Source organism: Microtus pennsylvanicus, chromosome 2 (assembly GCF_037038515.1).
Source record: "Microtus pennsylvanicus isolate mMicPen1 chromosome 2, mMicPen1.hap1, whole genome shotgun sequence".
Taxonomy (NCBI): Eukaryota; Metazoa; Chordata; class Mammalia; order Rodentia; family Cricetidae; genus Microtus; species Microtus pennsylvanicus.
In genome coordinates this window covers 32,878,178-32,891,301 of record NC_134580.1, presented here as the reverse complement: position 1 = coordinate 32,891,301, position 13,124 = coordinate 32,878,178, and the positions used below count along the sequence as shown (strand labels likewise).

The following is a 13,124-nucleotide window of genomic DNA, read 5'->3' as shown; positions in this document are numbered from 1 at the left end:
CTTTTCAAAATAATCCAATTCTTCCCTGGGCCTTGGTGATTTGACCTCTTGTAGAAATGTGTCTGGGAAACCTAGGGAATGAAAGAGGTTGGAATAAAGAGAATCTGAGTGCTGGGAAGGAAGCTGGGCTTCTGAGTCCTCTGACCGCCTCCCTCTCCCAGCTGGATAAGACAGGCTTTCTGCCACTAGAACTAAACTCCCCTGTCACCTCACAAAAGGCCTAGAGTTACTCCTGAGCGTGCTGACATCTCTAGGGGTGGGAAGGTCAAGTGTGGGCACTTTTCCTGCCCAGAGACGCCAGCGGGAATAAGGAACAGGCAGGGAGGAACTCAATCTTTTCCAGCTGCAACTCAGAGAGAAAAGGAACAAATTCTTCACCAGGGAAGATTGTGTAAACAGCGTCTTTGGCTGCAGTCGTAGCGCTGGGGAAGAAAAGAAAGGGATCTTTGTTCTCCCCTACCCCAGGCTGAGCACAATTGGGAGAGCTGGGATTGTTTGCTTTGGCAGGGGACTCCCTGTCTGGAAGGACTGGTGGGGCCTCTGTCGGGTTTCCTTGTGCGCTTGGGAAGAAGACATTCCTCAACTCAAAGCCTCTACCTAAGGAAGTAGCTGGGGAGCTGGAGGTTTCTGGCACATTCTCTGCTTTGTTCACTGCCTGCCTTTCTTCTGACCCTCCTCTCAACACGGTTTTGTTAGTTTAATTGACTGCCATCTTCCTGTCTTTGAGGGTGCTTTTAGTTCTTTTACTAATGTCCGATCCCAAAAGAAATTATATTTTTGCTGGTATGGTGGCTGCAATCCCAGCTTTTGGAAGGTAGAAACAAGGAGGTCAGAGGTTCCAGGCCAGGCCTGGCTACCTAGATAAATTGAAGCCAGTCTAGCTGCAATAGACCCTGCCTCAAACATCACCACCTCACCACTGCCCTGCCCCCTCCCCAGAAAAAAGAAACACTACATTTTGAAAGTGCAAAATGATGCCAGGGCTCCTCTCCAAGAAGTCTACCAACAAAAAGGTATCCGAAGCCAGCTGGTCTCGGTGTCACACACCTAGGATCTAGCACTAGAGGGAGAGATAGGAGGAACAGGAGTTCAAAACCAGTCCAGGAGTGTGAGGCCAGCCTGGACTACATGAGACCATGACTCCAAAGTCCCCCTGAATGTGGGTGACAGTTGCATAGCTGGGGCAGACTGAGGGCCACCGGCAGTGGCACCAGGATTTATCCCTACTGCTTGTACTGGCTTTTTGGGAACCTGTTCTCTTTGTATGAATACCTTGCTCAGCCTACATATAGTAGGGAGGGCCTTGGTCCTTCCCCAAAGAAATATGCCTTACCCTCTCTGAGGATTGGATGGAGGTGGGGGGAGAGGGTGTGTGGAGGGAATGGAGGAGGGGAAGGAGAGGAACTTGGATTGGTAATTTTTAAAAATCTAATAAATTATATATAAAAAAACTAAAAAAAAAAGGGTGATTGCTGGGTCTTCTTGTCCATCCTATGGTTTTTAGGTGCTATTCCATATAACACTGACAATTGCAGTAGTAGATCTATGCCTTCATCTGGCTTTATTTCTTCGTGCTTATCTATGTAACATTCTTCACATATCTAGAGGCACATCTGAGTTGTGAAGTGTGTGCAGTTCGGTCCATAACAAGAGGTGACCTGCTATGAGGTCTGAGCTTGGTGAGTCCACAGTTCTCCGCCACGTCTTAAGAGTCAGATAGCTCTGCAGGCCTTCTGGCTTCCCGTGTCCCCTTCTTCAGTCCACACTCCACACCACAGCTTCTCATTATCTTTGGAAGCATGGGCTTGATCAATTATTCTCCTACTAAAAAAACATTTCATGAATTCCGGTGACAAAGGTTTAGATACCTATCAATGGAAAATAGGGGTATTCCAGGGGACCTTTTTTCTGGCCTCTCTTTTGTCTACTTCATATCACTCCCTTGTCCAGCACCATGAACTCCAAGACTGGCGCCATCCTTCGGTCTCATTTTCCCCCACAACTTCTCCCAGTCAGTTCCTTTTATGCTTTCTCATTCTAGATATTCAAATGAAGTCCATCAGGCACCCTTGGTTCCTCCACTCTACCCAGCACGTGGGTTGCCAGCCACTGTAGTCTCTCACGTGGTACTATAATAGCCTCCCTCCTGGTCTCCCCGCTTCTGCCTGTGCCTACTCCCTAACATAGCCATCACTTACAGAAAAATTGTGTTATTCAGAACAACACTACTAATGTCAGGGCTGGGGAGATGGCTCATTTGGTAAAATGCTTGCAGCATAAGCAAAGGGACTTGCATTTGGATCCCCAGTATCCCCATAAAAAGCCAGATATGTAGTAGTTTATGTCTACAATCCAAGAGCTGAGAGCATGTGCACACACACACACACACACTTGCTTGCACAAATACACACACATACATCACCATCACAACTGTGGTTTAGACTTTTGTTTGTTTTGTTTTTTGAAACAGGGTTTCTCTGTGTAGCCCTGGCTGTCATTATAGGTGGTTGTGAACCACCATGTGGGTGCTGGGAATAGAACTTGGGACCTCTGGAAGGACAGCCAGTGCTCTTAACCACTGAGCCATCTCTCCAGCTCCAATTTAGACATTATTATTCCAACAAGTTCCCTTGAAGCCTGTTGTAGTAGTCCCACCCCTAACCCACCACAGCCTTCAGGAGCCACTGTTCTGATTTCTGTTCCCGAAGTTTGCTTTCTCTAGAATGTTTTTAAAGGTTGTTTCAGCCGGGCGGTGGTGGCGCACGCTTTTAATCCCAGCACTCGGGAGGCAGAGGCAGGCGGATCTCTGTGAGTTCGATGTCAGCCTGGTCTAGAAAAACTAGTTCCAGGACAGGAACCAAAAGCTACAGAGAAACCCTGTCTCGAAAATCAAATAAATAAATAAATAAATAAATAAATAAATAAATAAATGTTGTTTTGTTTTTTTGAGTTATTATTACTTTATTATCATTCCTCACAAACAACCAAGGGAATCTACAAACTAGAGACGACAACAAGCTGTCTCACCCCAAGAAGATCAAACCAACTCAACCCTCCCACTGAAGGACCTGGGTGCCCAAGATGAGGGACAGTCATCTCTAACTCTGGAACACATCTTTTATGAGACAGGTTCTTAGTACATTTTGTAGACCAGCTTGGCCTTGAAACTTACAGCCGTTCTCCTGGCCCTGCATCCCAATTTTTAGAATTACAGGCTTTACATCATGCCCCTGGCACCGAATCTGCCTTTTTAGAAATATAAATTTGGGCTGAGAGATGGCTCAGCCATTAAAGGTTAGGCTCACAGGTGCACAACTAAAAGATAAGAAACGAACAGTTCCACTAAGGTTCATCTTGTAAGAAAGCGGAATGACAGTCTCACCCTTCCCAAAGCCCAGGCCACACCCTGAAGAGGCTCAGTAAGCCAGCACTGTTCTCTGTCTTTCAGGCTTTGGTAGAAGTACACTTCCACTGGGTTTCAAAAGCTCTGGGCCTCATACCCCTGCTGAAGGCTTTCTCCTTCCTGTTGACCTACGGAAGGGACCAAGTCCAGAGGTTGTAAGTAACTCCAACAACATGAAGCGTGTTGTTCTTGCCAGGCATCACCCAGACAGCGCCAGTGAGCAATGCCAGAGGGGCGCTCTGTGATGGTGGTGGTCACGCTCCGGAGCCGTCAGGTCCCTGACAGCTGCTAGGATGGGAGCAGGAACACAGTCTGGCCTATTTACTCTAGGAAAATCTTTGTCATCCAGAAATGCCTTCTTGGGAAGACAGCAGGTAACAGGTGGGCTTGGAGCATGCACCTCTGGCTCACTTGGCACCCAGGCCACAATTCCACTCCCTGTCAGGCCATCAGAAAAGAAGCTGTTGTCAGGAGGGACCCTGGAGACAGGGCCGTCACAATTTCTTGTGCCAAGATCCCTGTAACCACAGCACATACTGGGGTCATCGGGAAGCAGTCAGAACTGACACCCAGCGGGTCAAGCACGTCATTTCGTATCTGTAGCAGCAGTTCTGCGTCCTCACTTATAGCTATCAGAACTGTGACCTCTCCCTTCATCTGTGTGGAATTTCAGCAGCGCTTGCAGCAGAAAGTAGTCTGGGGCTGTGCGCTTCAGGGCGGCCTTGGCTTTCTCTCGTTTCCAATCCACTTTCAGCGCCTCTTTTACAAGGCAGAAGCACTTTGTTTTTGGCCATGGTTGCTCTCTTGGGATCAGGTTCATTTTCTCCTTGACCAACTTTGGCAACTTTGGTTTTCTCTTCTACAAACTCATTCTCTCCAAGATTTGCAAAGGTGTACCTGATGGAGGAGGGTCATCTGTCTATTTGTTACTTTCATTGGTTAATAAAGGAACTGCCTTGGCTTTTTGATAGGGCAGGATTTAGATAGATGGTGTAGACAGAACAGAATGCTGGGAAGAAGGGAAGTGAGCCAGACGCCATGGAGCCAGACGCCAGGTCAGACATGCTGAATCTTCCCCGGTAAGCCACCACCTTGTGGTGCTACACACATTAATAGAAATGGGTTGATCAAGATGTGAGAATTAGCCAATAAGAGGCTAGAACTAACAGGCCAGGCAGTGTTTAAAAAGAATACAGTTTGTGTTGTTATTTCAGGTGTAAAGCTGGCCGGTGGCCGAGAGCTGGGAGGCTTCTACAGTACCCAAAGACATCTCCTGTGAAGACCATGGTGCTGTTTCTGTGACAGATCTGGTCAACTTAGCAATGACATCCCTGGAGCAGCAAGTCAGGCACACAGCATCAAGCTGAGTGATGATGCCTCTAGCTCCTTCCCTGCATCCTCAGTGTCCACCTTCACACCCACCATGGGGTTAAGATTCTGGGCTCATTCCAAAGATGCCTCAGCCCTATTTTTGCCCACAGAACCTATTTGAATCAAGAATTGAGCTCCATGGTCTTCTGGAGATACCTGTTCATGATCCAGCGTGGTGTGTCCTTTCACTCCCGCCAGGATAAATTCTTGTCAATTTCAGCCCAAGTCCTTTCATGCCTACAATCAACACCTGGGAAGCTCAAAGCTGCTTCTGGACGTCCAGTCCCCCACAGGATCTGCCACTCATACTGCACCGCCTCCTCCTCCTCGCTGATGCCGCCGCTGCTGGACTCTTCTTTCTCCACCATGGCGCCAGCTTTTGCCTCACCCACTCCGGCTCTTGCCAACCTACAGCAGAGCCATAAGAGGGGGCCGTGTCTGCCTGTTTTTAAAGGTTTGGAGAGTCCTACAAGGAAAGGTAATGCATCCAGATTTTTGCATGCGTTGCTCCTTATTGCAAATGCTATCTTCTTGGACTGTCCTCTGTAACGTCTTCATCCAGTCATCAGTTGACCGGCATTCGGGCGGGTTATCATTCAGGGCTGATGCGTAGAGCTGCTCTGAGTATTCAAGTGCAAGTCTTTGTGTGGGTGTCTTTATTTCCCTTGGTTTTTCTGGTTTATATGGTAAGTGTAGGTGGACCTTTATAAAAGATTGCCCAACTGTTTTCCAAAACAAATACACCACTTTGCACTCCAACCACTGGAATGTGAGAGTTCTCGCTGCTCGGGATCCTTACTAGCACTGCTTTAGACTGTCTATAGTTTATGTTTTAGTGATTCTAAGCCTCTTAGATAATTATCAACTGTTTCTTTTTTTAATTTGGTGTATCTCACTATGTAGCCCAGGTTAGCCCTGGTCTTTCAAGTGCAGTAATTTCAGGTGTACTTGTTTTTTTTGTTTGTTTGTTTTGGTTTTGGTTTTTCAAGACAGGGTTTCTCTGTGGCTTTGGAACCTCTCCTGGAACTAGCTCTTGTAGACCAGGCTGGCCTTGAACTCACAGAGATCCACCTGCCTCTGCCTCCCGAGTGCTGGGATTAAAGGTGTGCGCCACCACCGCCAGACCTAAGGTGTACCCATTTGTTAAAATGATTTATGTTCTTGTGTTCTAAGAAATTTCTGTTTTACAGGAGATTACAAAGATTTTGAATTTTAGCTGGGCATAATAATACACATCTTTAATCCCAGCACTAGGGAGGCAGAGGCAGGTGAATCTCTATGAGTTCAAGACAAGTCTGGTCTATACACAGAGTTCTAGGCCAGCAAAGGCTACAAACTGAGACTCTGTCTCAAACAAAGCAAAATAATAATAAAAAAAAGGAGTTAAGTTCTATTTTTTCCTAAAAGTTTTGTTGTAGATGGAAGTTTCTATTCTGCTTGGTCCTGCAACTGTTCAATCCCAAAGAAACACAAAGAGGCTTATATTAATTATAAACTGTTTGGCCTATTAGCTCAGGCTTATTTTTAACTAGCTCTTACAACTTAAATTAACCCATAATTCTTGTCTATGGTTAGCCACGTGGCTTGGTACCTTTTCTCAGCAAGGCATTCTCGTCTTGCTTCCTCTGCATGTGACTGGCGACTGCATCTCTGCCTCTCCTCTTCCCAGAATTCACCTAGTCTGGTCGGCCCACCTATAATTCTTGCCTGGCTACTGGCCAATCAGCATTGTATTAAACCAATATGAGTTACAAATCTTTACAGTGTACAGGAGCATTGTCCATAGCATTTGTAGTTTTAGGTTTCATATTTAAGTCTAGCATCAATTTCAAGTTCCTTTTTTTTATGGGGTACAAGGTATGAATTAAGGTTTTCTTTATACTCAGTTATATAATTTCACTATTTTTGCAAAATTGTCTTTTTCCATTGAATTAGTTTGATATCTTTGTTGAAATTCAAGTTTCCACATGCATTTATTGATATAACTGTTTATCCTTATACCTATACCACACTGACTTCATTTCTGTAACTTTTTCTAAACTTTGAAGTCAGGTGTATAAGTCCTCCAAGACTCTTCTGTTTATTACGTTTATTTATTTTGTGTTGAGGGGAGGCACAAGGACTGTGGTGTACATCATGCAGAGGCCAGAGGACAACTTGCAGGAATTGGTGCTTTCCTTCCACTGTATGGGTTCCAGAGACTGCTCATTTTGGCAGGCTTGGTGGCAAGTGCCCTCACCTGCTGAGTCATCTTACTGGCTCAAGACATGTCTTTCAGAAACCGTTTTGGGGCCTAAGGATGTGGCTCAGTTGATTGAGTACTTTCCTTGCATGCACAAGGTCTTGGGTTAGCTCTCCATTGGGGATCTCCACACTTATCATCTAGACTCATACTAATACTTAACTTTTAGAAAGAAAAGAAGGCTTTCTTTTGAATAAGAATAAAGATGCCTGTTACCCAGCCTGACTACGTTCGATTCTCAGTTCTCATATAGTAAAATAAGTTGTCCTCTGACCTTCACATGAGCACCATGGTACATATATGTCATACACCTACCTACATATATGTCATACACCTACTACATATATGTCATACACCTACTACATATATGTCATACACCTACCTACATATATGTCATACACCTACTACATATATGTCATACACCTACCTACATATATGTCATACACCTACTACATATGTCATACACCTACTACATATGTCATACACCTACCTACATATATGTCATACACCTACCTACATATATGTCATACACCTACTACATATATGTCATACACCTACCTACATATATGTCATACACCTACCTACATATATGTCATACACCTACCTACATATATGTCATACACCTACTACATATATGTCATACACCTACCTACATATATGTCATACACCTACTACATATATGTCATACACCTACTACATATATGTCATACACCTACTACATATATGTCATACACCTACTACATATGTCATACACCTACCTACATATATGTCATACACCTACCTACATATATGTCATACACCTACCTACATATATGTCATACACCTACCTACATATATGTCATACACCTACCTACATATATGTCATACACCTACTACATATATGTCATACACCTACTACATATATGTCATACACCTACTACATATATGTCATACACCTACTACATATATGTCATACACCTACTACATATATGTCATACACCTACCTACATATATGTCATACACCTACCTACATATATGTCATACACCTACTACATATGTCATACACCTACCTACATATATGTCATACACCTACTACATATATGTCATACACTTACTACATATATGTCATACACCTACCTACATATATGTCATACACCTACCTACATATATGTCATACACCTACCTACATATATGTCATACACCTACCTACATATATGTCATACACCTACCTACATATATGTCATACACCTACCTACATATATGTCATACACCTACTACATATATGTCATACACCTACCTACATATATGTCATACACCTACCTACATATATGTCATACACCTACCTACATATATGTCATACACCTACTACATATGTCATACACCTACTACATATGTCATACACCTACCTACATATATGTCATACACCTACCTACATATATGTCATACACCTACTACATATATGTCATACACCTACCTATGCACACAAACTAAATAAGAAAAAAGAAGTGCCAGGCGGTGGTGGCGCACACCTTTAATCCCAGCACTCAGGAGGCAGAGGCAGGTGGATCTCTGTGAGTTCGAGGCCAGCCTGGTCTACAAGAGCTAGTTCCAGAACAGGCTCCAAAGCCACAGAAAAACCCTGTCTCAAAAACCCAAAATAAATAAATAAATAAATACACAGAGCCAGGCGGTGGTGGTGCACAAATTTAATCCCAGCACTCAGGAGGCAGAGGCAGATAGATATCTGAGTTTGAGGCCAGCCTGATCTACACAATGTGTTCCAGGATAGCCAGGGCTATACAGAGAAACCCTGTCTTGAAAAACCAAAATAAGGTAAAGAGAAATGAAAAGAAAAGAGCTGTGGGACAATGGTCTTTTGTCCTGTCACTTGTATTAGTTTTAATAAAATGCTGATTGGCCAGTAGCTAGGCCGGATGTATAGGCAGGGCAATGAGGCAGGAAGTAGAGGCGGGGCAACAAGAATGCTGGGAAGAAGGAAGTGCAGTCTGCAGTCATAAAAAGAAACAAGATGTGATTGTCTCGCTGAAAAGGTACCAAGTCACGTGGCCAACATAGACAAGAATTATGGGCTAATATAAGTTATAAGAATTAGTTAATAAGAAGAGCCTGAGATACTGGGCCAATCAGTTCATAATTGATGTAAACCTCTGTGTGATTCTTTGGGACTGAATGACTACAGGACCTGGCAGGACAGAAAACTTCAGTCAACAGAATGGCACCCATGTGGAGAACTGCATCCTCATAAAAACTCGAGAGAGCTTGAAAAGGATTTCTAGACACACTCACACACAAAAAAAATTATAGAGTTTAACGCAGCTTCTTAATGTTTGCTGGTGGCGTTAGAGAGAGGTTTTCCTGACTCAGCAGCAGCAGCAGCAGCAGGAAAAAAGCCGTGCTGGTTTGAAATGCAGGCTTTCTGGGGCATGCTGCCAGCGTGACCTCTGGCTCTTTCAGGAGACCAAGTATTTGGATGGGGTTTGTGAGCGGACTGATGCAGCTTGCTTAATGGTGACATGGTTTGGCTGTGTGCCTGAGAGCCAGTTGGTGTGCGTGATTCTCAGAGGCACAAGCTGCTCCACCATGCTGTCCTGTGTGGAGCAAGAAGTACCGTATATATCATAGTAATGGCGAAGCTGAAGTTTTAGACTGTGGGAGCAAGCAGGAAGTGCCATATATACCCTATTAATGGTGCACCTTAAGAAGTACTTAGCATTTTAAGAAGTGCTCCTGGACAGTAAAGAATTACAGATATACAAAAACGACAAATCCAGGTGAGTCATAGTGCTGGATAAATGCAGGCTTGGAATAGAGAAGAAAAAGAGTATAGAGACTCATAAAATAAAGTTAATGCTTAAAAAAGGTAAAGTCTTTAAAGAAACATAGTACAGATATAGATTAAAAGAAGTAAACAAAGAATAATCCACGTAAAGATGGAAAATTCACAGAGAGTCTGAAATATGTACATTATTATGTTTTCTTTGAATTTTTGACTGTGAAGGAGCTGACCACAAAGAGACATTTCATTATATGGGCTGCTAAGCTAAACCAGCATGTATATTATAGAAGTATCTTGACTTTAGAATTTGTGTCTAAGGATATGTTGCTTTGGAAAAAAGGTTCTTCTCTTGTTTCCACAGAGGATGAGAACCTTTGGATTACTTCCAGACTGGTGTGGTTTGATGGAACAAGACCCCATGAAAGGTTTCCTTGAACACCCCCACAAAGAAAATACTTCATCCAATAAACAACAGGAAGCAGTTTGGAGAGAAATAACTATGCCCATATTCCCAAATATTGTTTATAACTGTTTGTTTACATTTAAAGGGTGATATGCCATAAGATGAATAATTTGCTTTGGTGTGGACCTTGGTTTATTGATACAAATTTAAGGTAAATTTTTTTTATATTGTATATGTATATTTCTGCCCTTGATTAAGGTATTGTTTGTGTAGTTCATTTAAAAAATGTAATGTATAATTAAGAAATATAGGTTAATAGATAGTCATCTATAATAGTCAAGATTGTAGTCATGTTAGTTAGGTTTTCTAGATATATAGAGTTATAATTCAGTTAGCTAGGTATTCTCCAAATCTTTCAGAGACCTTCAGAATATGGCATTTAAAATGTTTTAATAACCTAGGACTTTTCATGACAATGAGGCATATCTGCTCCTGGCAGCACCCGTTACTTTGAGAGGAAGATGGGCATTGAAGAGGCTTCTTATGGAGTTGGTTAGCCATTTGGGCAAGAAATCTGAACTGCTTGACTGTACTTGCAGAACCCACAGAGAAACGATTGCTAAACTTTCCTAAAGATGAGATGATCCTTCAGGGTTCCTGTATTATGAAAGAGTCTGCTAGACATTCTGTAGGATACAGAAGAAAATGACTGAAAAACTGCCAATATAGGTGAACTGTCTTTGAAATTTCCTGCTTCTTGGAAAAGTCTGCTGGATACTATGGGCCTGTAGGCTGAAGATGGCTGTCCCAATGGTACAGAAGAACTTTGGGTGACTGTCCAGGTAGCAAGATGTCTCTTTCAATTCTAGAGTTTTGGAAGTTGCTTAAAATGCACCTCCTGTTTACTTAGGTAATATCTTATCCTTCTGGAGTCTTTGATAGACTTGAAGAATTTATAGTTGTAGTTATAGTTTTCCTTAGTTATGATAAAAGATAAAATAGATATAACTGTAATTCTTGCTTGATAACTGTTTTGTTGTATGGAATTTTACTGTGTTAAAGTTAAAACCTTCCTTTTTATTTAAACAGAAAAGGGGAGGTGATGTGGAAGTCCTTTCTGTGTGCTGTGATTTCCATTAATGAATAAACTGCCTTGACCTGTTGATAGGGCAGAATTTAGGTAGGCGGGGAAAAGGTGACTGAATTCTGGGAGGAAGATGGGCAGAGTCAGAGGGATGCCATGGATCTGCCACTGGAGGTAGATGTGATGAAATTTTGCTGGAAGGCCACAACCTCATGGTGTTGTACAGATTAATAGAAATGGGTTAAATTAAGATGTAAGAGTTAGCCAATAAGAAGCTAGAGCTAATGGGCTAAGCAGTGATTTAATTAATACAGTTTCTGTGTGAATATTTTGGTTCTGGGTGGCTGAGATGAACAAGCTTCTCCTTGCAACAGAAAACAAAGAAAGGAAGGAAGGAAAGAAGAGAGAGAGAGAGAGAGAGAGAGAGAGAGAGAGAGAGAGAGGAAAAGAAGAAAGGGCTTTCTCTTGCCATGTAGTTTAGAATGGATGTACAAAGGACTCGGGCTGCAACTCATGAATGTTTGTCTGGCATGGGCAATCCCCAGCACCACAAACCCAGCCAATGAAAAAAGGCAAGGGTGGGCATAGCCAGGGGTTGGGATGCAGCTCAGGATGTAATCCTGCTATGCTTCAAGCCCTGGGTTTGCCGCCCCACACAGACCCGCACATGAACTTGGTCACAACACCCTATTTCAATGGCCAGGGTGGGATTCATGAAAGCCCACCCTTTCCTGAACATTCTCTATCAAATTTGTATGGTGAATGGTTTCAAATGTGGTAGGCAAGTTACTAGAAACTTTATCATGGACACAGATGGGCCACAACTGCTCTCATGATGAATCCTGATATTCTATTGCACCATGAACAAAATAGTAGCCAACAATACTGTCTGAGTGGCACTCACAATGAAAAGGTGGGTGTTTTGGGTAAATTAACTAAATAGATAGATTTCAAAAGAAGAAATAAAAAGAGGCCAGGTGGTGGTGGCACATGCCTTTAAACCCAGCACTCGAGAGCAACGACAGATGGATCTCTGTGAGTTCGAGACCAGCCTGGTTTACAGAGTGAGTTCCAAGATAGCCAGGGGTTTTACACAGAGAAACCCTGTCTCGAAAAAACAAAATAAAAGAAAACAAACAAACGAACAAAGCATTGCCCCTTGAAAGAGACTGACTCCAAGAGCTCGGATGGGAAATACAAGGTGGACCTGGAATACCTGGCCAAGTCACAAAGTTCAGTGCTTACTTAAAAAGCAATGGAGCTGTCCAGACAGGAGCCAGACTGAGGGCTGACCAAACCTGAGATGATCCAAACATTGAGTGAGATCCTGGCAGTAGACAGTTATAATCCACAGGATGTCACAGGAATCTAGAAGTCATTCTAATACTAATAAACTGAAGGAGATAAAACTTCCCCTCTAATGTAATAACTAGTCAATATAGTGGTAATGGTGGAGTTCAAATACAGCATTTAGGGGACTAAGCAGACGGTCAGTGGTTAAGAGCACTCTTTGCTCTTGCAGAGGATCCGGGTCCCATTCCCAGCACCCACATGGCAGCTCACAAGAAGCTGAAATTCCACTTCCAGGGGAATAATGCCTACTTTTGACCTCTGTGGGCCTCTGACCTCTGTGGGCCTCAGACACATACAAGCAAACACTAATACACATAATTTTTATTTGTTTGTTTGTTTGTTTGTTTGTTTTCGACACAGGTTTTCTTTGTAGCTTTGGAGCCTGTCCTGGCACTTGCTCTGGAGACCAGGCTGGCCTCAAACTCACAGAGATCCATCTGCCTCTGTCTCCCAAGTACTGGGATTAAAGGTGTACACCACCACCACCCCCCG

General features: G+C 43.1%; 1 pseudogene; it reads right to left on the bottom strand.

Annotated features, from left to right (window-relative positions):
• Nucleotides 1–3,897: 3,897 nt before the first annotated feature.
• LOC142844787 (SUMO-activating enzyme subunit 1-like) lies at nt 3,898–5,142 on the bottom strand (annotated as a pseudogene).
• Nucleotides 5,143–13,124: the final 7,982 nt, after the last annotated feature.